This window comes from Mauremys mutica, chromosome 5, assembly GCF_020497125.1.
Source record: "Mauremys mutica isolate MM-2020 ecotype Southern chromosome 5, ASM2049712v1, whole genome shotgun sequence".
NCBI lineage: Eukaryota > Metazoa > Chordata > Testudines > Geoemydidae > Mauremys > Mauremys mutica.
The window spans coordinates 26,163,405-26,189,246 of record NC_059076.1 but is presented as its reverse complement, the minus strand read 5'-3'; the positions used below and the strand labels follow the sequence as shown (position 1 = coordinate 26,189,246).

Below are 25,842 nucleotides of genomic sequence, written 5' to 3'. Positions count from 1 at the left end.
CAGTTTAACTGTTATTCCATAGTCCTCTTGTGCATATCCTTTTAAGAATAAACAGTTTTCCCCTTATCTAAAAGCCGTTCAGCTATGTGATCAGTTTTTATAATAGCTTCTCTAGACAGTTAGACACTTCGTTTCCCAAAAGCTTAGGCTATCCCTCAATCTAAGTACCCATCTGCAATGACATAAAGATTAAGAATTCCTAATTTACTTCCAAACCCCAACTCTCCTTTGTAACAGGCTCCTGCTCCTCTGACATTACTAATAATTTTTTAAGCAAAAGTGTGATAAATATAATACACAGTACTTTACATCCCCAACGTGCTTTGTCAGCATTAAGGAACAAAATAAATTTGTTAGTCTTTAAGGTGCCACAAGTACTCCTGTTCTTCTTGTGAGGCAAGTTTCCCATCAATACAGATGGAGCAATGTCAAATGTGTCATACCAGTTCAGACCCCTAAGCCCTTCAAGTCTAGCATCTTTCTTCTGGCATTAATGATTAAGCTGAGTGGGGGCTCTGCTCCATCCCTGTCCTACCTCCTAATGCCACTGGCTATTGTACAGTGCTGTATTGGGTTGGTGGAAGGAATGAGCGCTATGGTTTCCTGCAGCAATCAGCTTACATGGTGAAGCATAATAACCTCTATCTTAGCATGTAAAACTATTAATGCTGTTATTGGTTATTAAATTATCCAGCCCCTTTAGAATCCAACTCTGGTATTTAACTCTGTGACCTCCAGCAGTCAGGCTGCACTGACATTTCCTAACAGAGCATATGCCAAGATTTAAATTGTGAAAGCAGATGGGATAAACATCTCTTATTTTCAGTACTAGCATAAAATCTGAAGAAAGAAATGAATCCTACCTCAGCAATGCGCTCATGGTAATCTGCACCACACTAGAGAGAGAGGAGTGATATTGTTTCCCTTTTTTTCACATTAACTCAGCTTGGATTATTTAACATAGATTTTACCATTTAACCTTAATAAAAGGATATCAGAGTTTTGCTTAACGCAGTGGCTTATCCACAGAGTATTAAAAAAAAGAAATGCAGATTCTGTGTTCTCATCTCATATTCAGGCATTATTGGGCCAAATTCTGATCTCTGTTATTTGGGTCTAAAACTGGAGTAAATCCATTATCTTCAGTAGGGTTATTCAAGATATACACTAATGTGAATTTGACCCAGTATCTATCTTGTTTCCTTCTGAAGTGTATTCTAACGACCGCTGCCTGGAACAGCAAGCAAGGGGCTGTCTATTCAGATACTGGAAGAGCCAAGTGTATTTACATGATAGTACAGAAGTCCAGCAATGTTTTTGAGAACTCTAATACCCATATATTCTGGAATATTTTTTAGAATTACCTAATTGCTGCCTTTTTTCTTAGGAGAACAGCAAATCTCCTGTCTCTTTGCAATGTTACTAAAGCTATTGATCAGGGCCGCCCAGAGGATTACGGGGGCCCGGGGTCTTTGGCGGCGGGGGGCCCTTCCGTTCCGGGACCTGCCGCCGAAGCGCCCTGAAGACCCGTGGCGGGGGCCCCCCTCCGCCGAATTACCGCCGAAGCGGGACCCGCCGCCGAAGCGCAGCCCGGTCTTCGGCGGTAATTCGGCGGAGGGGGGGCCCTGCCGCGGGTCTTCCGGGCACTTCGGCGGCGGGTCCCGGAATGGAAGGGCCCCCCGCCGCCGAATTACCGCCGAAGACTGGGCTGAGCTTCGGCGGCGGGTCCGTCTTCGGCGGTAATTCGCCAGTGGGGGGTCCTTCCGCCCCGGAGCGGAAGGACCCCCCGCCAGCGAAGACCGGGAGCGAAGAAGCTCCTGCGCCCGGCCCCGCAAGAGTTTTCCGGGGCCCCCGGAGCGAGTGAGGGACCCCCTCCAGGGGCCCCGAAAAACTCTCGTGGGGGCCCCTGTGGAGCTCGGGGCCTGGGGCAAATTGCCCCTCTTGCCCCCCCCTCTGGGTGGCCCTGCTATTGATTGCTCTATTACTCTAGATCAGTGTTTTCCAAACTTGGGATGCCGCTTATTTAGGTGGTTAGGGACGTACTGGCGGCCGCTTCCCGGAGCGCTCATTGGCCTGGAGAAGCAAACTGTGGCCAATGGGAGCTGCGATTGGCCGGACCTGCAGACACAGCAGGTAAACAAACCAACCGGCCCGGCCCGCCAGGGGCTGTCCCTACACAAGCGGTGTCCCATTTGGGAAACACTGAGATAGAGAGAGAGAGAGAGAGAGAGAGAGAGAGAGAAAAATATTTAGAAACAACGAAGAATCTAGGGACTTACAGCTGCAAAGCACTTTTTAGAAGTGCTATCATGTAATAAGGCAGCACAATTCCCATTTTATGAAGTTACAGTCAGAACCTCACATTTTCAACAACTTCACAGTTGCAGGACTGACCTCTGAATCCAAACCGTACCAAAAAATTTAACCATGTTACAAAAAAATGAGTTTCTAGCCTTTACATTTGCTGAGTTAATCTTTTAACCGAGAGTCCAACGTAAACTGATTCAGTACTGTCTTTCTGGGCCTACAGAGTATAAAAAATAACTCCAAGTGCGTTATTAACTGCTCCCATTCATATGAACAGTGTGCTGACTCTGCTGCCTAATTATAAATATTTAAATGTCAACCATATTAACTACTTCATTGTTGATCATTTTAGCACAAACGTCCAGATATTATTTGACATTGGAAACAGTGAGGCAATATGGGAAGAACAACAGTGGGGTTGCTGATTGCTGAGGTAGGTAACTAAGGGCTTGTCTACACCATGCATTAGTCCACACTTTGGGCGGGGGGGGTAAATTCTAGAGCACACTAGCATGCCGTGCACTAACTGGCCCATGTGTACCCTGCTGTCGTACACTAAGGGTTCCCTAGTGTGCATTAATGTAGTCCTGTTTCAAGCAAAACTATGACTTGAGCACATGCTAAGTACTTTTCTGAATCATAATGCCACTATATAAATCCACTGTACACCTGCACCTTGAATACTGTGTGCGGTGCTGGTTGCCCCATCTAAAATAAATAAATAAATAAATATGAATTGAAAAAGGACAGGGAAGGGCAACAAAAATGATTAGGGGTATGGAACAGCTTCCATATGGGGAGAGATGAAAAAGACTGGGACTGTTCATCTTAGGAAAAAAAGACAACCAAGGAGGGATATTATAGAGGTCTATAAAATCATGAATGGTGAGGAGAAAGTGAATAAGGAAATGTTATTTACTTCTTCGCATAACAGAAGAACAAGGGGTCACCTGATGCAATTATTAGCACAGCAGATTTAAAACAAACAAAAGGAAATACTTCTTCACATAATGCACAATGCACAGTCAACCGGGGAACTCATTGGCAGGGGATGTTGTGAAGGACAAAAGTACAACTGGGGTCAGAAAAGAATTAAACGAGTTCATGGAGAATAGGTCCGTTAGTGGCTATTAGCCAAGATGGTCAGGGACACAACCCCATGCTCTGGATGTCCCTAAACCTCTGACTGCCAGATGCTGGGACTGGACCACAGAGGATGGAGCACTCAGTATTTGCCTGTTCTGTTCATTCTCTCTGAAGCACCTGGCATTGGCCACTGTCGGTAGACAGGATACTGGGCTAGATGGACCATTAGTCTGACCCAGTATGGCCGTTCTTATATTCTTAATCAGGCCCTCTGTGAAGTGGTGAGTGCTCCCAGCTTCCACTTCTTGGAGCATGCCCAGCAGCCATGGTAGCTGGACCCTTATTGAGTGCTGAGGCCAAGATCTTGGCAAGATTCAACATGGGAGTGGCCATTTATATGACTAACAAGAATATGCAGAATTATAACAGTGAATACAAAGAAAATGTATTGAAATGACATTAAACCTCATACTCCAGCACTTGTGCCAATCCCTATAAGGGATCAGGACGAGATCTAGTGTGCGAGCCACATCTGCCCACTGTTGTTATATATTCCCGTGATGCATCTGGTGCTGGCCACTGCTGGAGACGGGATACTGGACTACAGGGACCTAGGATATGAGTCCATCCAGCAAATCCTATGCTCCTTTTTGGCAAAATGCCTAAAAGAAATTCTTCAGCTTAACTCCCATGTATAGTGAAAGGTGGCAAAGAGAGGCAATAATACATAGGACTAATTATTCTTAGCTAACAAAGATGATGAAAAATAATTATCATTTCAACTGAATCAATTTGACTTCCTAGGAAATCTCCATTTATCATTATCATCAGTTAATCAGGTTTCTGCTTCTGTAAGGTCAAAGAAATTGACTTTAAATGAAGGGCAAAAGCAATTTTTTATGGTTAAATCCCTGTCCTCATTCCTCAAATTGCAGCAGATATTGTTCTATAAACCTTAATTCCAGTTAAAACCATTTATGTCAAAAATTTTCTTAGTGATGAGCAATTTCAAGAAGGTTTGGAAGTTTATTTCAGATGAAGCTTGAGAAGTCTGGATGCTTATCTGAGCTTATCATAACTCATGCTTTTGAGATCTCTCCTCTACTTTCTTCATCTGCCTTTACTCTTCCTCCCTCCCACCTTCAATTGGAGCCTATATAAGAAAAAGACCCCAAAATTGGGACTGTCCCTATAAAACCAGGACATCTGGTCACCCTATCCCCTAGCTGCGCGTGGTGGGGACTGAAAACGGAGGTTCGCTCAATCTTGGGAAGCTGTGGTCCACACAGTGCTTAAATATTCTAACTGAATGTCTACCCAAAGCCCAGAGACCATGCTAGGACTGTGCTTGGCCAAATGATGTTGAACAAAACACTTAGGCCATGCCTACAATAGGGAATATGGGCAGGGAGGAGAGAAGAATCACCAAAAGTGACAGCATTGGTTCAGCTGGTAAGAGTACCAGTGGGAAGCCGATTGTTCTTGTGCCTTCTGAACCTCCTAAGGAATGTATGGTTAAGTTGGGATGGTAACACAAACAGAGATTTAAACAGGCGGCCTGTTTCTCAGCTGATGTAAACCAGTAGTTGTAGTAAATCCCATTGAATTACATGGTGCTTTGCCATTTTACCCCAGCTAAGAAACTGACCCAGAAAGAATTACTTTGGCCTTGGTTTAAAGTCCATTTCTTTGACCTCATAGAACAAATCTGATTAGCTAGTAAGGCAGCTGAACGGGTGACAGAACCAGTGGGGATTTTTGTCTAAAATTTCCTAGAACAGACACTGCCTTACTGTGCGTACAATCCTTGAACACAGATGGATGTATGGCCTTGCCCTTCCTGCTCTCTCTCCTCCCCCTTTGTTTTCCAGCCTCTGTGTCCACTTTCTCCCCCTTGATTTCAGTCAGGTAACACCCACTGCAATTGTTTAGCCATGAAATCTAGTTCTTTCACATACTCTGAGAAATTTTTGTTTCCAGTATATGTAGCAGTTTGCATAGTTACTAGGGCAGGAGGCTGTTTGCCAGGAGAATCTAGTTTATATTCCCTATTCTGTATGCTTGGGTTTTGCCAAATCACTTAACTTCGCTGAGCCTTAGTTTACACATCTGTAAAATGGGGATACAGAGCCTTTGTAATGCTCTTTTAGATCCTTGGATGGAAGATGCTATATAAATAGCAAGTGTAATTTTTGTTATAAGAATTAAAAAAACCAAACAACACTAGTAGCAGGCAGGGGTCCTGAAGTTAGGAATTACCATGAGACTCTAGCTTGAGGCAGTAGGAAAGAGAACACATGTAATAGCTAGTTTCCAGCACAATTCAGAGTAAGTCTTGCAGGGTGGGTATATGTTTGGGAGGGGAAACTAAACTGAATGATGCAAAAGAAATACCTTGGATAGAATCTTCAAGGTAAGACCTATTAAATGGTAGCCACGGTCCAAGGAAGTTAATTGTAATGGCTAATACCGTTGACAGTGGCCCTTTAAACTGCAAATAATGAGATCTCGATTAATGCACTCGGCTCTCCTGGCATGGCTCTTTCTAGTTTTCTGGCCAATATTCTGAAACTAAAGCTTTTCCGTTCTCACATAACAATTAGTTAATATTTGTAAAATGCTTTGAAAAGGTCAAGTACATCTCTACCTCGATATAACGCAGTCCTTGGGAGCCAAAAAATCTTATCGCGTTATAGGTGAAACCGTGTTATATTGAACTTGTTTTGATCCACCGGAGTGCGCAGCCCCACCCCACCGGAGCTCTGCTTTACCGCATTATATCCAAATTTGTGTTATATCGGGTGGCATTATAGCGAGGTAGCGGTATACTATGTAAATCGGAGGTGGGCAAATTATGGCCCGCGGGACGGTCCTGCCTGGCCCCCGAGCATCTGGCCTGGGAGGCTAGCTCCGGCCCCTCCCCCGCTGTTTCCCCTCCCCCGCAGCCTCATCTCACCCGCTCCACTGCAATGCTCTGGGCGGCGGGGCTGTGAGCTCCTGGGGCAGCGCAGCTGCAGAGCCAGGCCTGACCCGGTCTCTGTGCTGCATGGTGGGGGCGGCGTGGCTGGCTTAAGCCAGGCGGTGTGGCTGTAGCAGCACAGTAAGGGGGCAGGGAGCAGGGGGTGTTGGATAGAAGGCAGAGGAGTTCGGGGTGGTAATCAGGGGGCGGGGTGTGAATAGGGGTTGGGGCAGCAGGGGGCGGGGTGTTTGGATGTGGCAGGGGTCCTGGGGGGAGGCCATCAGGGAACAGGGCGGGTTGGATGAGGCAAGAGTTCCGGGGCGGGGCAGATAGGAGGTGGGGACCGGGCCACGACCCCCTCCCCTAACCGGCCCTCCGTACAATTTATGAAACCCAATGCAGCCCTCAGGCCAGAAAGTTTGCCCACTCCTGATGTAAGTGCTCAGTGTTCTCGTTACAATAAAGAGGCCAAGAAATATTTGAAATTAGTTGTGAAATTTATGGTTTAGTTTTAATAAAACATTAAATTCTTGTAGCAGACACTTGTATTTAAATCTTAATCCATTTTAACCTTTATTTGTATCGCAGTCACAGAACAAAATCAAAGAGTTTAACATTTACTTTAAAATCTAAAACCTATAAGGCTCTAGTTTCACTCAGTGGAATGCTTGCAACTCTTGATAGAAAAATAATGCTTACTCAGACAAAGTAAACAATGGATTTCAATAAGAGTTAGTGAATACCACAGTTATCCCAAATTACAAAATGCATTTACATCCAAATATGCAAGACAGAGTGCACTTAAGCAGGTGCGTATATTGTATATTTCACAAACGCGTGCGCATGTGCAGAGGAGTACATGTTCTTCCCAATGTCTGCTTGACATATGCAATTTCATTGGATTAAAAAAATCTTTTTAGTGAACAGGCTCATCCTAAGGAGCTACAACTGTCAGACAAGAAGGGGAAGATCTTTAGCACTCTGTAGTCTGTTTGTCATTGACTGACACATCATCAAGTAGTGACTCGCTGAACACGCACTTGCACACAGGATTTATCTCCTTTCCTACACCAAAAAGATTTCTATGCTCTTTCCTCAGACCTTTCCAGCCCTGTTCCCTTATCTGTGTTAACTGCCTCTTCAAAAGGGGTAGCTCCACTTTTCTGCAGGAGGTAACTCAAGGTCCTAAATATCCCTCTGAAATTTTTGCTACAACAGTGACTGAAATGCGGTGCTGTTGCAGCCAATACAAATCATTTTGGGAATACATCAGAAATTCCTAAAAGTCATCTGCTGCAGTTGATAGAGCAGAAACAAGGATAACATTTTGGACAGGGAATCCTTCAGAGCAAAAATCCTTCAGTCACGGAGATGCTTAGATCTAGTCACTTGGAAAGCAACCAGTGTTCACACTACAGTCCATCACTCAGATGTAGTGCACTAAAGGTTCTCCACCTAACGTATGCTGAAGGACAGCCATTATGCAAACCCTTACTTCTAACACCTCAGATGGGTACAGTGTATTTAGTTTCCATGTCAATGCTGCAAGTTGGTATCTATTAACATTGGTTTCATTTCTGTTACGTTTCATTAGTAGAGATTTTCATTTAGGTATTAAAAACACTTTTTTCTAAAATCAATATTTGGTGTCTTGAGTAATTTTTAAGCCTCAAAATCATTAAAATATCCAGCTTTTCAGCTGTGCCATTAGATGTGTATTTCAACAGAGTTCTTAATCATATTTTGAAGAGTAAGAAATTGCAGACATGGAAACCACAATCCAAAAGGAAATAATGCATCATCCTAAATTATAACTGAATATTAGTTTAATTACAGCTTATATAATTATACCTTATAACTCTACTCTATGACATTGTGGTATAAAATCAAATCACACACACACAAAACCTATATTAAAAAATATTAAGCCTGTGGCAAAACACAATGAAAGCCTGAAGTTTGTAGTTAGCTGAGGAACATGCCATATGTCCTTCACTAACATGGCACAGTGAAACACTACCTTTACAGTCTTAATACATCCTCTTGTGCCAATGTAGTGGCCAGAATATGCTATGACTCAATTAACTATAAACGTCTTCATTTTTTAAACTGATGTTCTTCGCATAATTTTGGCAAATAAAGTCTCTTTGGGGATATTTTGTTTTTAAGAAAGGAAGATATCGCACACTAATGATAAATCCTAATATCCTAGGGAAATTTTATTCTTGCAGTGTATCACAATGGTAGTCCTGTTAAATTAGCTTCGTTCCTATGGAGATCAGTTAACTCAGGTGAAAATTGGGGCAAAAACCTTCTTTCCCTTTCCAGAGACTAAAGTAGTTGTTCAGATTCCAATTTAAGTAGCATATGAGGAAACGCCAATACAGGATCATGCTCCTACAGATTCTATCAATTTAAGATGTTGAACCAGTCATAAAGGAATAGGAAACTAGAATTGGTATGCTTAATGACCGCCATATGGTAGATACAATGAGCCAATGTACTATTATGCTGGAAGCTGCTAATGGGTGCTATCAGGCGGGTCTTTGCTCTATAGACAATCATAGACCTATTTAAGGGTGAAGGGTTTGCTAAGCATCCTTCATTCAGGCTATTATGGAAATAGTAATTAAATGCTCCTTTGTACAGAGACAGCTGGAAACAACAGGAATCCCTGCCCAAGGCACTTGGCCACATGGCAAAACCTGAGAGTTAAGGTTTGTGATCTAGCTTCATAGATTTTTTAAGGCCAGAAGGGACCACTGTGGTCATCTAGTCTGACTTCCTGTATAACACAGGCTATGAAACTTCCCCGAAATAATTCCTTTTGAACTAGAGCACATGTGAGGGATTTCCCTGGGATTGATAGCAAACAGAAGGGTTAGGGGGATTGATTGGTTGCTGCTGCGTGAGAGAGAGAATGTGCTCAATCCTACAATGACAAAGTACAGAATAAGGCCCTCTACAATATGCTATACACCTCTACTCCGATATAACACGGTCCGCGGGAAACAAAAAAAATCTCACTGCGTTATAGGTGAGACCGTGTTATATCAAACTTGCTTTGCCCTCCCCCCATTCCTTGTTCCCTGACCGCTCCCTCCAGAAACCCCCATCCCTAATCACCCCCAGGATCCCACCCCCTACCCAACCCCCTGCCTGCTCCGACCCCTATCCACCCCTCCCCGCCCCCTGACAGGCACTCACTGGCAGTGGTGGGAAGCAGAGCAGCCCAGTCCCAGTCCGCTCCAGCCTGCCAGCTCCCAGCCATGGCGCTCCACTTCCCGCCGCCGGTGAGTGTGGGGAGGTTGGGGAAAGGACGCCCTCTGCACCCACCAGCGGTGGAAAGTGGAACGACGCGGCCCCAGCCTGCTCTACTCTGCCACCTCCCCGCCATGGCACTCCGCTTCCCGCTGCGGGTGAGGGCAGGGAGCTTGGGGAAAGGACGCCCCCCGTATTCACCTGTGGCAGGAAGCGGGGCGAGGCGGCCCCAGCCCGCTCCACTTTGCCAGCTCCCAGCCACGGTGCTCCGCTTCCTGCTGCCGGTGAGCATAGGTAGATTGGGGAAAGGACACCCCCCATACTCACCTGCGGCGGGAAGCGGAGCACGGTGGCTGGGAGCTGCCAGAGTGGGGCCGGACTGCTCCATTTCCATCGCTGCTGGTGAGTGCAGGGGGCATCCTTTCCCTCAAACCCCCTCCCCCGAGACCCTCTGCCCCTTATCAAACCCCTCAGCCCCGGCCTGGCCCGGCACCCTTAACACGCTGCTCAGAGCAGCATGTCAGAGCTTTACCGTGTTGTATGCGAACCCGCGTTCTATCGGGTCACGTTATATCGGGGTAGAGGTGTACTAGTGAGAAAAGCGATGGCGAGCATGGCCCTGAGAAGAAGCTGAGACACAGATTTTTGGGGGCACATTACTCGCTGGAAAGACAGACTTGGATTACTGAACAAGGAAACTATCTGCTGGTGTTTATTCCTACTGGGTTCAGGGGGGAAGGGTTTTGTGAACATTTCTTTGTAAATACAGAAGTTGGCAACAAAGAAAAAAATCTGACTCGCATAATCATTTTTGTCTAATGGAAATAATCCAACAAGTTTCCAAATATTGTTACACACTCAGGCCAAAAAGGGAAACAGTATACTGGTAGCAAGGGTGAGTATATACTTCAATCAACTGTGATCAGTAACTTGGGCTTTTGTTACATTTAAGCCGGATAGAAGTGTGGCCAGGACTTTTTAAAAATCCAGCCGTAATGGTTTTAATTAAACAAACTGACATCCCCCTACTGACTGTGTGATTAGGACAGTACAAGATTGTCCTCAGTCACAAGAACCTGAAGATGAAACTGACTGCTTATTTTCACATTCTAAGTTGTGAGAAATACAGGCAGTAACTGGCATAAAAAAATGAAAAGTTAATTAGATTTATAAATTATTTTAGAGTTAATATATTTTGGATTACAACATCTTAAAAATAATGTATTATTAACTTGACAACGTCCCTTCAATATCTGGGCTTTTTCATAATATCCAAAGTCAACACTCCACTGCCAAATGTTAGTTGTTAAGAAGAGAAAAGCAAGCATATTTGGAGAGCCAATTATTAAATCTGATTTTTGTTGGTGTTTTGAGTCTCCTCAAACAAAAAAAGCAACCGAATAGAGTTTTAAAATAAAATAAATCAATGTGTTAATCTCTGCCCTATGAATAATTCTGTTATTCATAGCTTTTAAAAGATCATTATGATCATTAAGTCTGACCTTTCATAATACAGGCCATTGAACTTCACCAAGAGATTCCTGCTTGAACCATTTAGAATGGATATCCAGTCTTTATTTATTTCCAGACCTCAACACGTGAGGAGTCAAACGTTAATCTGGAGTCATGCAGTGTGTCAAGCGTTACCTGAATGAATTCAGCCGCTGAAGTGTTCTGCAAGGACATGGCTGCCACTGTCCGATGTATGACAAACAAGATTTCCCTTGTTCCTACACAGGGATCCGTGAGTCCTCACAAGTTTGATTCACCCCCAACCCCCTTAAACTTGCAGGGTTTCCTTAACTCCATTTCCCTGTACTTTATGCACTGCAAGATAAAATGTCAACACTAACTAAACAGGATCAGATTCTTAGCTGGTATAATCTTGCCTAGTCCCCTTGATTTCAGTGGAGCTATGCCAATTTGTACCAGTTTATGATCTATCCCATAGATGTACTGTTACAATAATGGTGAAACAGAAGAGTAGCCTCAAAAGTAAGGGATCTCAATCAAATATGTGATTGTACAGAAGAAAGAAGTAAACAGTGCTTTAGTTTAATTACTAATAGACTATCAAAATTTTAAATTAAGTTTTACTGTTTTAGCAAACCTATGTTAATACCATTATTCTCACGAGTGACACATTATCATAGAGTACAGCAGTATGCAGAGTCTAGTAAGCATCAGGGCCCCGTTGCAGTAGCCACAGTACAAATGAATATAAGATGTAAGGTGAAATTCTGGCTTCATCTGAGTCAGCGGGAGTTCTTCCATTGACTTCAGCATGGCCAAGATTTCTTCCATGGGTCTTTTTCCTGAAAGTTTCACAACCTATGTACTGAAAACAATTCTGGAGATCAGGACAAATATAGGCCAATATTTTCAAACTTGAGTGCCTACAGAATAGGCACTTTCAATCTATATTTAGTCCCTTCAGAGGTGCTACGTTCCCACCTACAACTTTCATTGAAGTCAAGAGAGACTGCAGCACCTCTAAGAAAAAAATCAGGCCACTTACTTACTTTAGGCACTGAAGTTTAAAAATGCTGGCCTTGGGTCTTGGCAATCAAAGCCAGCTCTCTATTAGACATGTGAAATGACAACACACTTGGGCATGGTTATTCAATGGTAATTAATAATAATAATGCTACTATTTCCTGAAGAGAGGCCCAGGAGTTGGGTACCAGAAACTGTTTTGAAGCTTAAGGATGAAGCTTATTGGAAGAAGTTGCCAGAAATCTCACACAATGCCTATCCACAATATGCCTAGTTCTTTCTCCCTAACATTATCAGTCCTTAACTTTCATAAATACTAGTGTTATCAATCTGAAGCTATTACAGAAGGATTTTTGCCCAACTGTAAGCACAAGACAATATTACATTTGCAAGTCAATTGGCAAACTTAATATTTTATTACATTTTTATATGGCAAATAGTCTAGAAAAAACATATAATTTAAAGGGGCATGAGACCAGTAGGCCAGAAATGTAACACCCTTAAAATGGTGCATTCTTGGAAATGTTTTCTTATTTAAAATGGTTTCTTAGCATATCTTTCAATAAATCCTTCCATCTACTATCAGATCACTGCATATGTGCACAGTTTTCTTTGCACACAGTTCAAGTGCATCCATGCTTTTCCTCCCCACTCTACCCCGCTACGATTTTAGTGGAAAGGATTTAAGAGTGTCATTTAAAAAATTTTCGGATACCCATACTTACTTAAGCACAACTGTGGCAGCTCTTACTGGCAAGGACTGAATTAATGTTCTAAAGTAATATTTTATTTAAAAACCATATTTTTGACAGGAGTCGGTACGTTCAATAAACCATTGTTATGAAACAGCAGAATCCAATGATCCACAAGAGCAAGAGCTGCTGAAACTGCATTTGAGACCTAGACCTAATATTCTGCTAAGCATTTAAACCTAGCGATTGATTCTAAGGCTGTATATCTATAGGGTTTTCCCTTGATCTCCGTCACTCGACTGGGCTATGCTTTCTAGGGAAAAATGCTGAAACCGCAGTAAAGGCCTGAATTACTTATGGATTTAGTGAGAGATTAACCCAGCTTTTCAATAATGACAGTAGTTTCTGAAAAGCCCATGGAGGTCATTACTGGTTTTAATGACATATTATTTATTACATTCAGGACACTGACAAAGAGCGATTTAGCTGAATAAAGTACATCTACATGTAAAATCTGTTGTGAATTGTAAGCCATACTTGGCTCTTCAAAAGAAACAAAATCTCCCGCACCCCCCAAGTGAACACAGGCACTGCATCCCCTTTAGTTACACTCGGAAGGATTTGTAACAAGCTCACTCACCAAAAGCTAGGCATGGAGTTACTATAAAGCTATTGTATCGGTGGAAATGTAAAACAAACCCCATCTGCAGTTTCTACTATTCTCAATAGGGATTTCCTATGTGGAAACACTGCAGCATCAGGTAAGGACAGAGCTATATTAAATAATACTGTCCACAAGGATGAAGCGATTTTAAATGTTTCTCTTTGGAGAGACAGGCAGCCAGGACAGAACTAGCTGGGCAGAGAGCTTGGACCTGTGGGCAGAAGGATGCTAAGGAGTCATTGCCTGGATACCACATATTTAGCAGCTACAGTTGTTCAGGGTGCTGAGGTAAAGGAGCTCCAGATATGTGCATACTGCCCACCAAGGAGTGAAGGAAGCAGCAGAGAAGGAAATACAGAGTGTGTATGAAAGTAAAGGGTTGCAACTAGGACTATCAAGCGATTAAAAAAATTAATCACACTGTTAAACAACAGAATACCATTGATTTTAAATATTTTTGTATGTTTATGACATTTTCAAATATATCAATTTGAATTACAAAATACAAAGTGTACAGTGCTCATTTTATTTATTTTTTATCACAAATATTTGCACTGTAAAAAACAAAAAATGGTATATTTCAATTCACCTCATACAAGCCCGGTAGTACAATCTCTTTACCATGAAAGTTGAACTTACAAATGCAGAATTATGTACAAAAATAACTACATTCAAAAATAAAACAACGTAAAACTTTAGAGCCTTCAAGTCCACTCCATCCTACTTCACTCAGACAAACAAGGTTGGTTACAATTTGCAGGAGATAATGCTGCCTGCTTCTTGTTTACAATGTTACCTGAAAGTGAGACCATTACGTCCCAGATGCACTAAAGATTCATATGTCCCTTCATGCTTCAACCACCATTCCAGAGGACATGCTTCCATGCTGATGATGGGTTCTGCTTGATAATGATCTAAAGCAGTGCGGACCAACGAATATTCATTTTCGTCACCTGAGTCAGATGCCACCAAGAGAAGGTTGATTTTCTTTTTTGGTGGTTTGCGTTCTATAGTTTCCATATGGGAGTGTTGCTCTTTTAAGACTTCTGAAAGCATGATCCACACCTCGTTCCTCTCAGATTTTGGAAGGCACTTCAGATTCTTAAACCTTGAGTGCTGTAGCTATTTTTAGAAATCTCCCATCTGTACCTTCTTTGCGTTTTGTCAAATCTGCTGTAAAAGTGTTCTTAAAACCAACATGTGCTGGATCATCATTAGAGACTGCTATAACATGAAATAATGCAGAATGTGGATAAAACACATCAAGAGACATACAATTCTCCCCCAAGGAGTACAGTCACAAACTCAATTGACGCATTACTTTTTTAATGAGCATCATCAGCATGTTATGTTTAGCATACCTGGTATGTCAATACCTTGCAATGCCAGCTACAAAAGTGCCATGTGAACGCCTGTTCTCACTTTCAGGTGATGCTGTAATTAAAAAGTTGGCAGTATCTCCCGACAATGTAAACAAATTTATTTGTCTTAGTGATTGGCTGACCAAGAAGTAGGACTGAGTGGACTTGTAGGCTCTAAAGTTTTACACTGTTTTGTTTTTAAGTTTAGTTATGTAACCAAAAACATCTACATTTGTAAATTACACTTTCACAATAAAGAGATTACACTTCAGTACTTTATGAAGTGAATTGAAAAATACTATTTCTTTCATCATTTTTACAGTGCATATATTTGTAATCAAAAATAAAAATATAAAGTGAGTACTGTACACTTTGTATTCTGTCTTGTAATTGAAATCAATGTTGAAAATGTAGAAAAACATCCAAAAATATTTAATACATTTCAATTGATATTCTATTGTTATAAGTGCGATTAATCGTGATTAATTTTTAAAATCGTGATTAATTTTTTTGAGTTAATCGCGTGAGTTAACTGATTAATTGACAGCATGGCACATCACTGATTTGAGCTTGTTGTGATGCATCATTTTAGTGGTATATTGAGAGTGACTGGTGAGAATATAGGGAGGGGAGATAAAATTTTGAAGTCCATTGGCTGATCATCCTTAGGTAGATTTCTTTCCATTTATAACAAGAAGTAGCTAGGAAGATCAGCAAAATGTAGTACAGTGTCTTGGAATTATATGATCTCATCTCTCTATTCCTGAACAAATTACCTTCACCAGTAGTGAGAAATGCCTTTCACACTCTTCCAGGAAACTATCTATTTCTACTGGGCCAGCACCTTGTCAATATTGGATCAGGCCAGGTAAAGGCTACTCAGAAGGGAGAACTTAATGGGCAAAGACACCAGCATGAGCACATCACACCTGTGTACCATGCAACTCCACTGGCTTCCCAGCTGATTCTGAAACTATGTGTTGGGCAAAAAATGTCACCTTTTGCAAAGGCCTTCCCACAACGATATGACAGGTGATGATCTGGCACTCATTATGATAGCCAAAAGTAATAATCACCATTAAATTACACCTATTAACTAATGGAAGCAATCCAGTCAGCAAAGAGAAAAATCCATTACAAAATGTCATATTGCATATTTCTGGTGCTTAGACACCACAAGATTGGTGATTTATTGGTGCCTAGATAACAGCAGAACACCTGCTCTGCTATAGTTAAGTTTAAGACCAGCTTTCTGGTTTAAAGCTTGACTCTTCTAAATGCTCTAAAATCCTCAGTTACTCAGATTGCCTTGAATTTGGTATGCCTCCCTAAAGCACAGGGTTTGGTTACTGATTTGGAGCCATTTGACCAACGGGTTCCTGAGATATAGCCACCTCAGAAACAGCTTTTCTCAAAGTTTTTTGCAACAATTTGGGGCACACAGAGATCAAACGAGTGCTGAGATTATCACACCAGGGTATCAAATACCTGAGAGTCACCGCCGCAGACTGCATGCCACCCACTAGCCCTCTGTGGGGGGATTACATTATGTGATTACCCCCAGAGTTTGGTTCTCCAGTTGGGTGCATCACAGTTCTAAGGCTCATAGGCCACACAAATTATACTACACATATGGAGAAAAAGAGAGAGGCTGCAGGGATTGAAAGCTTGCTATGAATACTTCAGAGGGACATCAAACCTGAGTATCACCCAGACACTGCGAGTTCAAACCCAACCCAAGACAGGAGGCACCTTGCTAAAACCTGTCTCTGTCAAAAGGTTTATTTTTTTTTAATTATGTTGGGGGAAATGTAACCTGAGTAAAAGGAGAATGTTCACACGGCACTAAAACTATTTCTAAAAAGACAATAAATTCCCCATGCAAATGCTCCCTAGGAGGAGAGAGCAACTAGAGTTGCAAGAGTAGGTAGGAATGTGGGAGAAGGGTTTATGGTGCAGCAAGGTGAGGGATGATATGGGGAAGGAAATAAGAGAGGTGAGTGAATAAGAGGGGTTGCAGGGTGAGATGACAGAGGCTAGCTGGAGTGGAAGGAGAGGGACACTGGGAGAGAACAGGGGCACCTGTCAGCCCCACATTTCCCTCCTGGGTGCACACTGCGATCTGGCAGCTCCCAGCTCCTGTAAAGCAGTCTGACCGCCCCCCACAACAGTGCCTCCCTCAGGATCTAGGGGACTTTCCCTTCTGGGGGTATGAGCCTCTTTCCCTGCCCCCATACGTGTGGCAGGATCTGACCCCCTTCATGTGAGCTGAGAGGCTCTGGTCCCCTCCCTTCCTCATCAAAAGGAGAGCGTTGTATATGTACCTTCAAATTCCAGTCTGCTTCATTTCAATACAGAATTGTGTAGGGAGTGTCAATAGTGGAACCCTGGAGTCTTCCTGTCATAGGTAGGCAGGATATGAGAGCCCTGTGTGGAGTTAACGAAGGAGAGAGGAAAGTACAGCATTAAGTGGTATCCTGAATGCAAGTGTAAAGGGGTTGCAAAAGGCTGTGAAGTGGATATTAAATTTTACAAGTGTGATATTCTCTCAGGAGAGAGCAGGCTTAGTTGTTAAGCATAGGGCAGGTGCATTACGGTGAAAAGGCAGAGTGTGTGTTGTGTGTGTTTTGGGGCATCGCTCCAAGAGGGAAGGGTTATGGTTACGTAGATGTTTACCTTAACTCTATATTTCCTGGTTTTCAGAACACTGAGTTTTGCAGGACTTGGCATTTCTGAAAAGGCACGAGCGATCAGCAAGCAACCTGAACTCTGCTATTTAATAAATAGATACAGACTGTGATCCTGCAGTCATACTGACCTTCACTAGGAACATTCAGTGAGCAAGGGCTGCAGGACTGGGCCAAAAGAGAATTATTTTGTTTATAACAGCTACTGACCTGGGAAATCCAGAAAACATCTGAGCAGAGTATTCTGCTTAATTTACTTTGATAAGCGGAGATTAACCCTCAGGAAATAAAAATAATAAATTCAAGGATTCTTTCCTCCTCTGCCCCATGTAATTGTTACCATTGTCATAGACTCATTAAATCCCACTGGTAAAGGCCTAAACAATTATAGGTGTGAGGTGTCTGGGATAATAAAATGTCCCTTTAAGCACAAACTTTCCTGCAAAAAAATAGCTTATTACTGGTAAAGAAGGAAAAGATGAAACATGTGCGTGCGTGCGCGCACACACACACACACACCCATTAATACTTCCACTGTGCAACAGAAATACAACTAAAATTGACATACGACACCGGTACAATATGAAAGTACAAACCAAAAAAAAAAACAATTCCAGTTTTAAAGGGATGCATCACCCACGAAACACTTTGTTGTACTCAACACCGTGGTTTATTTTGGCTGAGATTTTCATTCCAATACGGAAGTGCATTTTTTGGCTCTCAATCATGGCAAGTGATTTCACAAGAATGCAGTAACACACTGTTAGAGTAGGATCAGCCCATTGTATGTAAAAACATGTCCCTTGAATAGTGCATTGTACAGTATTCTGCCCAACTGAAAATAAGTAATCGCATAAGGAAACATTCTTGTGATCACGCTGAACACTGATGACTATTCCCTTTTTCACCCTTCCCCCTTAGGGAAAATATCACCTTCAAAATGTACTAGGTATCTTATTCTACATCATGCCTCCCGATCAGGCATAGTTGAGAGGTATGTCACTTGTTTGATTTCACCTCCAAGACTGCAGCGCCAAAAGTAACAGTTCGACTTCTCTGTAGATTTCTCTGCCCCCAAACAATCCCATGATTTATTTCTATGCTCAGCTACTCCCCGGGTTACAACCATTAAAAGTGACCATCTCATCTGTATTATTCTGCGCCACAGCTCATCTATAAATTAAGAAATGTCCTTTCCATTGCACAAATGAAGTGCAGTACCAATACCTATGTGAACATTTCTCCTGCATCTTTATATTAGGTGTCAATGGTGTTATCCAACAACTACAAACCATACTCGACAGGAACCCCATTTCCTCAATCCCCTCTTCTTGCCTTCAGACAACCTCCCAGCCTTTCCAATATCATCATCAGAAGGAAACTCCCCACAGTTCAGGACACCAATTCAAAGTGGTACCATATCCTGCCATAACAGATGCAAAACCTGCAGACATATCTTCACTACTACGATGATCAACGTTCCCCAGAAGCATCACTCTCCTACTAGGGGTTGAACAGGGCACTGTTGGGAACCTTGCCTGTAGCATTCTGCACAATAGCCAGCCAGCTATCACTGCTATCCAGCCTGCTGCGCTCTTCATATAGGGGAACTTAAACGTGACTCCAAAGGAAAAACATTAGATTTCTACCCTCTTCTTGATGCAGCAATGACAAAGATTTTTTTTAAAGGTAATTTTCTGTATTCAACAACGAAGGTAAGATCTGGTTTTGCTGATGGAGGTCTAAGCTAACAGACCACGTTGTTCTTAGCCCTTTGTGAAAAGGGGCAGCGATATTGAAACTTTACCAAAAAAAGCTTTTCTTCAAAGTGTTCCTCTGAGGAACATGAGTTAAGTAAGCGTCAAAAACAAAAACAAATCCTCAGCTGATGTAAACTGGAACCACATGGGCTTCAATGGGGCTATGTCAATTTACACCAGCAGAGGATCTGGCCCAAAAGCCTAAATAAAGATTACTTCCTTTCTCAATCAGAGTCCACTCACTGGATATTTCCGATACAAACCTCTAATTCTCCAGACATTCATAAACTCTACACTATGGTTTTTTTTAGACCTCAACATCTCATGTAAAAAACAACCAGGAAAAACAAACAAGCAAACAAACAAAATTCAAAAAACATTTTAAGAAATCCTCAGCAACTTAAATCATTCTAATGTGATGGGGGAAAATCTGGTATTGGTTTCCAACCGGGAAATCTTCCTTGGACTTAAAATGGGGCATGCTGGATAATACTGAATTAGAGGGTAAAATCCTGGTCCCCATTCAAGTCAATAAAAGTTTTGCCCATTACTTTAGTGGAGCCAAGATTTCATCCAAAGCTTGTAAGAAACCTCATTTACCCTCAGCTCTAGTCCTCTAGTGCCCAATCCTTGGGCATGATTTTGCACTGCCTTGCATCTTAGGTAGTGCAAAATTGGTATAAATAACCACCAAACTAGGATGACTGACACCATGTGCACTTTGCACATTTATAAATTATTGCCAAATGTGCAGAGTAGTGGAGAATCAGTCCCCGGTTTAAGAAAATAAATCATCTTTGCTTCTTCCAAAGGGGCACAGCCTGTCACCACCTTTCCACAGTTAAAATGATGGACAGTATCAATTTCAAAATTTGAGCAAGAATGGTTCTACTATAAAATGTCAGAGTTCTACAGTGTTATTGCACATGTAAGATTGTCCAGGACTCTTGTTCCTAAGGCAAGTCATAAATCCTGAACAGAAAAAAGTATACAGCACAATTAACTAGTTTCCTTAACATGTTGTCTCGAAGACTGACACGTATCAACATTTTCTCCAATAACCAAACATTCATGTAAAAAAGAGATTTTGTTGGAGCTACGAACCCTTCACCCTCAATACGTGAAAAGAAATCTAAGGTGTGCAGTGTGGTGGTGACATATGAATACTACATTTCTTTTTGGATATACCACACTTTGGCAGCATTGGTTAAAAATATAAACCAACAATTTTTTTTTTATTTTTTGCTATGTACAACAGAGAGTTTAATTCTTCAAGCACACACATTGATTTCCAAAATTTTTGTAGTCTTGGAACTGGAACCTTTGAAACAAAGCTACTCAAACACAGGAGCAAAAAGTGCACCCTGCACCAGGCAAGAGTACATGCTTGTAATTCACCTTCCTCACTCCTCCAAATGTAAGTAATTATTCAAGGATGATGCTCCAAACCCATCTGTTTCCTCACCCATCCCTCTGCACAAATGGAGCTACGATTCCACCATGCAAGACTGCACTGCAGCACAGATCCTGCTGTGTCCAGGATTCTCTGCACTCACAGATGAGGGCAGCATTTCCTGCACAATGAATCTCAATCCATCTGTGGATCCCAGAAAATGAATATTGGCTGGTAGACCACTGTAAGCGAAAGAGAGACAAAGCTATCCCATCTTCTCCATGGCTCTTTCTATCAGGCAGTTCATTCCACTAGCAGCATCAACACCACACACTATCAAAAGGGCCTCTATATCCCAGTTTACCCAGCATTTCTGAACACCTTAAAATATGATTTGCGCACTGGCACAGGCACGTTTCCATTATCTCCATTAAAATGTTATCTAAAGCCTTCATATTGTCCCACATGATTTGGGGATAAATTGCCTCAATACATGTTATTACCCTTGGACACATGAATGGTGGTGATTAATAAATATAATGGCATTCGGGGGGGGAGGGGAGGCTGACAGTATCAGCATGCCATTTCTATTGTACACGTGACACACCATGTCCAGTTCATCATCAAGAATTCGCCTAGCGTTTTATACAAAAAAGATTCCTCTTTTTTTACAGTTAAGCTACAATGAAACCAGTTAATAATGGCCACCAAAGGGACTGCTATTGCTATTCTTGCTTTAACAGGTGGCTGCAAAATACAGTGTGATTAACAGAGGAAATGGTTTTGTTTTTGTAGGGACTGAGACTTTAGGGGCCACTAGGACTGAACACTGTTACAAGGTGACATGGGCGCCGGTCAGTGTCACTATACAAAACTTTCTGTGTCAGATTAAAACAAGTTTTAAACTGCACCACTGCAGCTAGGCAGGGAAAACATGTTGCACTGATTTAATCACACACTCACCCAAATCTCACCCTCACTAGAATAGCTCAAGTAGATCGAGAGGGTTCCACAACTAGGAGAGGAACCACAGGAAAAGGCACAGAGAGCAGAGTGGGAGAATGACACAATGGGAACATCAAGACTGGAGTTGTTGTGAATTGATAAGTACCTATCTCTTGTCAGTAGAAGGCCTGATTCTACTCTAGTTCAAGTGAACAGAAGTTTTGCAATTTATGTCACTGTGAACAGAAGCAGGCCAGAGAGACTGTGGTTAAAATGTTTTATATTACAGGGTAAAACACATACATTGTAACACAGAGTTTGTTTGCTTGCTTGTTTACATGTTAACTATGCAATGTATTTGCCTTATTCTTTTTAAAATGTGTTCTAATATTTAACATGTAGGACGTATTTATATTCTTTACATATAAAGATGTGCATGGAATGAATCAAGTACACTTCATATTAAAAAAAAAAAAATCACAGTAACCTTACGCTCATTCCTGCCTGCAAACTGGACGAAAGAGATATTATGAAGGGTGCTCAGATACTACACCGATGAGCAATCTTATAAAAAGCTAGATAGGAACGGCCAGATCCTCAGCTAGTGAAAACTGCATAATTCCATTGAAGTCAATGGATTTACACAGATTTAAACCAGCTGAGGATCTGGCCAAATGATTTCATCCTACAAAGTACTCCCCATACAACTTCAATATTCGTAAAGAAAGACACAACACTGCCATTATACTTTCTGAAGGTACACACACACACACATGCACAGAACCAGTATAATGTTGGCACAATTAAAAGACTGCATTACAAAACCCAGTATGTAGTAATTTGACAAATCACATCCAGTTTTCAACAGAGCACTAATAGGTACACTTTTGACAAAGAAACAGCCTCTCTGCTAGATTTCAACTTTCTGTTATTGATATGTTGTAGCATTATAAAGTTAAGTAATAATTATAAATAAATAAATAAATATAATAATAATAATAATGGACAAGTGATTTTTCCCTCTCCACTTCCTTCATTCTAAAAAGTGACAGATGTTTTGGCTCAAACTTTCCAAAAAAGCTCTCTTGGATATTTGTGAAGATAAACACATTAAAGATTGTGAAGTTCTCAGATATTGTGGTAATGGGAGTCATGTATGTACCTTAGATATATAATTTGGTACATTTCAATATAAAGCCCTTTTCAATAAAGCATGCAGGATATGCTATTGGTGCTGGAGTCTTCCCTATTTGGGGGTGTTGCTACATTCTCACACATATTATTAATGTGACCTGACTGCAGAAATGTAGGAAGTACAAAATTCTGAAGATATATTTTGCCATACATTTGCATACGTGATTATAATCAAACTACACTGTATATGTGCTGAAGCTGATCTTATACACTGGTAGATTATTCAGTTTCTCCATCTGAATAAATTTTTGTAAAGACTCACAAAATGCACACAGAACAGAGATTTTAATGTAGATGTTTTTGCAAATTCTGTCCTCCACCCTTTTTTTTTTTAAATCAGGATTTCCTTGCATATATTATGCTGCCTTCCTATCTCCCTGTAGTCCTATTTCTCGTAGCCTAAACTCAAATTTTATTACAAAATGACTATCCTATACAAGACAGACCATGGTGTTGATAAAGGCAATGGCCTTCTGTATAAAGCATAAGCATTTTGTTACTGTCCAACAGGGAAATCAAACTACAGTTGTCATAGTGTATGTGAGTTTATATTATCTAAATGATACACTCTGACATACAGCACAGAGAACACCAGTGAAAAAGCTATAAATAAAAATACCTATCAATTTAACTAGTGAATAATTATGCTGTTATTTATTCAATTGCATGTATATTATATAGATGTAACTTCCATTATCCCAGAGTTATAGATCCATGCTGAAGTATATGGCTATACATGAAATGATACAAGGGCAAATCACACTATGGATACTATTTTAAGTGCTCATAAATGCTGTATTTTACACGTCATGTCACAAAGCCAATATTCTGAAATAGCTAAAATTCACTACAAAAGTCAGGTTGAGTTTATTACTATAGCATCTTAGCCTTAAGCCATAGCCCACAATAAATAGATGATGATTTTAAAATCATCACTACAAAATGCATACTTTAAAAGGCAAGCAAATGAAGCAAATTTTACTACCATTGTAGAAAACTGCCAGATGAATCTAATAAAGGAAATGGATGTGATGGCAACACATGATTATACCGCAGGATGCAAAGCTGGGCCTTGAAACAGCAAAGACTTATGCACATACTTAACTTCATGCTCTGCGAACAGCCCCTTTGACTTCAAACTACTTATAGGATGAAATCCTGGCCCCATTTAAGTCAATGACAGTTTTGCAACTTAAGTTTAAGCACTTGCACTGTACTGTCCCTCCACATGAGTGTATTCAGATATACTTTTCATCATCTACAGGTAGGTATATTTTAACACGTAAGTTTCAGAGAAACATTTTGTGTGCACCACTAACCGCATGCACCTGAATTACCTTACAGTGGTACTTATTTACTGCAATTTATAAACATGAAAACCATCCATAGTTCTGATCCTGCAACAGACTCCACGCAGGCAGGCTGTTCCACCCATCCAAAGCCCCAATCACATCAATAGATTCTATACATGTGTAAGGAGTTGCTCAAATGGAGCGAACTGCAGCATTGGGACCCCTGTGTTTGTAGTTAACAATAATCTGCAAAAAAAATCAACCAACCAACCAAAAAAAACAAACAAACCAAAGACTATTTTTTCCACAATAAAGCCAGTTCTGAAGCCTGTACTAAGACAAAATCACCACTGATGCCCATGGGAAGTTCACCTAAGTATGAACTAAATAAAAACTTCTGGAATGGGTCCAACAGAATTTACACAAAGCCCCTTCTATATCACAGAGTTTTGAGTGTGGATAATAAAATGCTTGTGCAAAAAAGTTTTCAAACACAATTACAAGTTTTAAAATCTTGTGTTCCACAAAAAACTATCATAGCAAGAGAAACAAAAATACATTACTTTAAAAACAGTACCTTCCCCTTACGCGGTACCTGTTCAGTCTCAACACACAATGTAGATATTATTTTAAACAAATGGATAAACTGCGGCTCAGAAAGGCGAGGTGACTTGCACGAGAGTGGCAGAGTTAGAAACAGAACCCCAAGTTATCAATCCCTAGTCTCTTTTCCCTTGTAGTGGGGAACAAGGACATAGGATATTCTACTGCAAATACATATCACTTCACACAAAGAATGCCAGACAAGACCAAAGTACTATCAGATTTCTAGCCTTGCTTATCCACCACATTACAAAGAACTCTGGGGGAAAATCACCTCTGCTGAACAAAGCCTTATGCAGGGCATTAAGTAAGAGTTGGGGAGGCTGAATTCACCCCCAAACCTGTAGGCAGGCCTTGGAGTGTAATGCACTCCCTCCTCAGCTTCTACTGTGACCTGTAGACTAGAATATCAGAGTTTCCATTCCACACCCCCTCTATTCGATATTAAGAACCCTATGTCTGCATAGTCTTTGAACTCATGGTCCTTCTTCCAGCTCACCTCCAAACTACCATATTCAGGATCTGCACCATGCAGGGGAATTCAGGTCCTTTGACACTCTACACAGCCTTACCATAAGGTGTATCAAGAGGGCCTTATACAGGCGCTTTGTGTACCACACAGGGATTCCATCTTGTGGGCCCCATACTCATACAGGTTTCCCTAGGAACGGTGCCCAAGTTGAACTGCACAACTGATCCCAAACATAAGGTAAGGACCCAATCCTCCTACTACTGAAACCAGCGAAGATTTTCCAAATTCCTATTGGCTTCAATGGGAGCAAGCCAGCGTGTTCATGCTCTCACTACCTTCCCTGGCAGGGCCACCTACTTTTGGAATTGTACAAACCATCTGGAGACCCAGCACAGTGTGAGAGTTGACACAGGCACCTTGTAGCACCACAATAGGCCCTCTTGGAGGATGTTCCAGCACCTGAGGCCTTCGTCTGGTGTATAACCCAGGACTGAATCAAGCCTCCTGGCATTTTGATATCTTAAAAAAATATTTAAAAAAAGTTTGTCAGGCTACTGACTTCTGTCCAACAGCATCATTTAAGAACAAGAGTAAAAGCAACTCCTATGCAAATGATGCATACGTATTATTATCCATTATCATCATAAGCATACTTCTATCTACATAATTA

General features: G+C 41.4%; 1 protein-coding gene across 10 annotated transcripts in view; it reads right to left on the bottom strand.

Annotated features, from left to right (window-relative positions):
* Positions 1-25,842, bottom strand: part of CCSER1 (coiled-coil serine rich protein 1) — a 1,044,860-nt gene that overhangs the window by 1,016,902 nt on the left and 2,116 nt on the right. The window contains exon 1 of one of the 10 annotated variants that reach the window (XM_045019269.1): positions 17,151-17,210. The exons of the other annotated variants lie outside the window; for them this stretch is intronic. The gene's annotated coding sequence lies outside the window, so the exon portion shown is untranslated. Of the gene's footprint in view, positions 1-17,150; positions 17,211-25,842 lie in introns of those variants that run through there. 10 annotated transcript variants of the gene reach the window in all.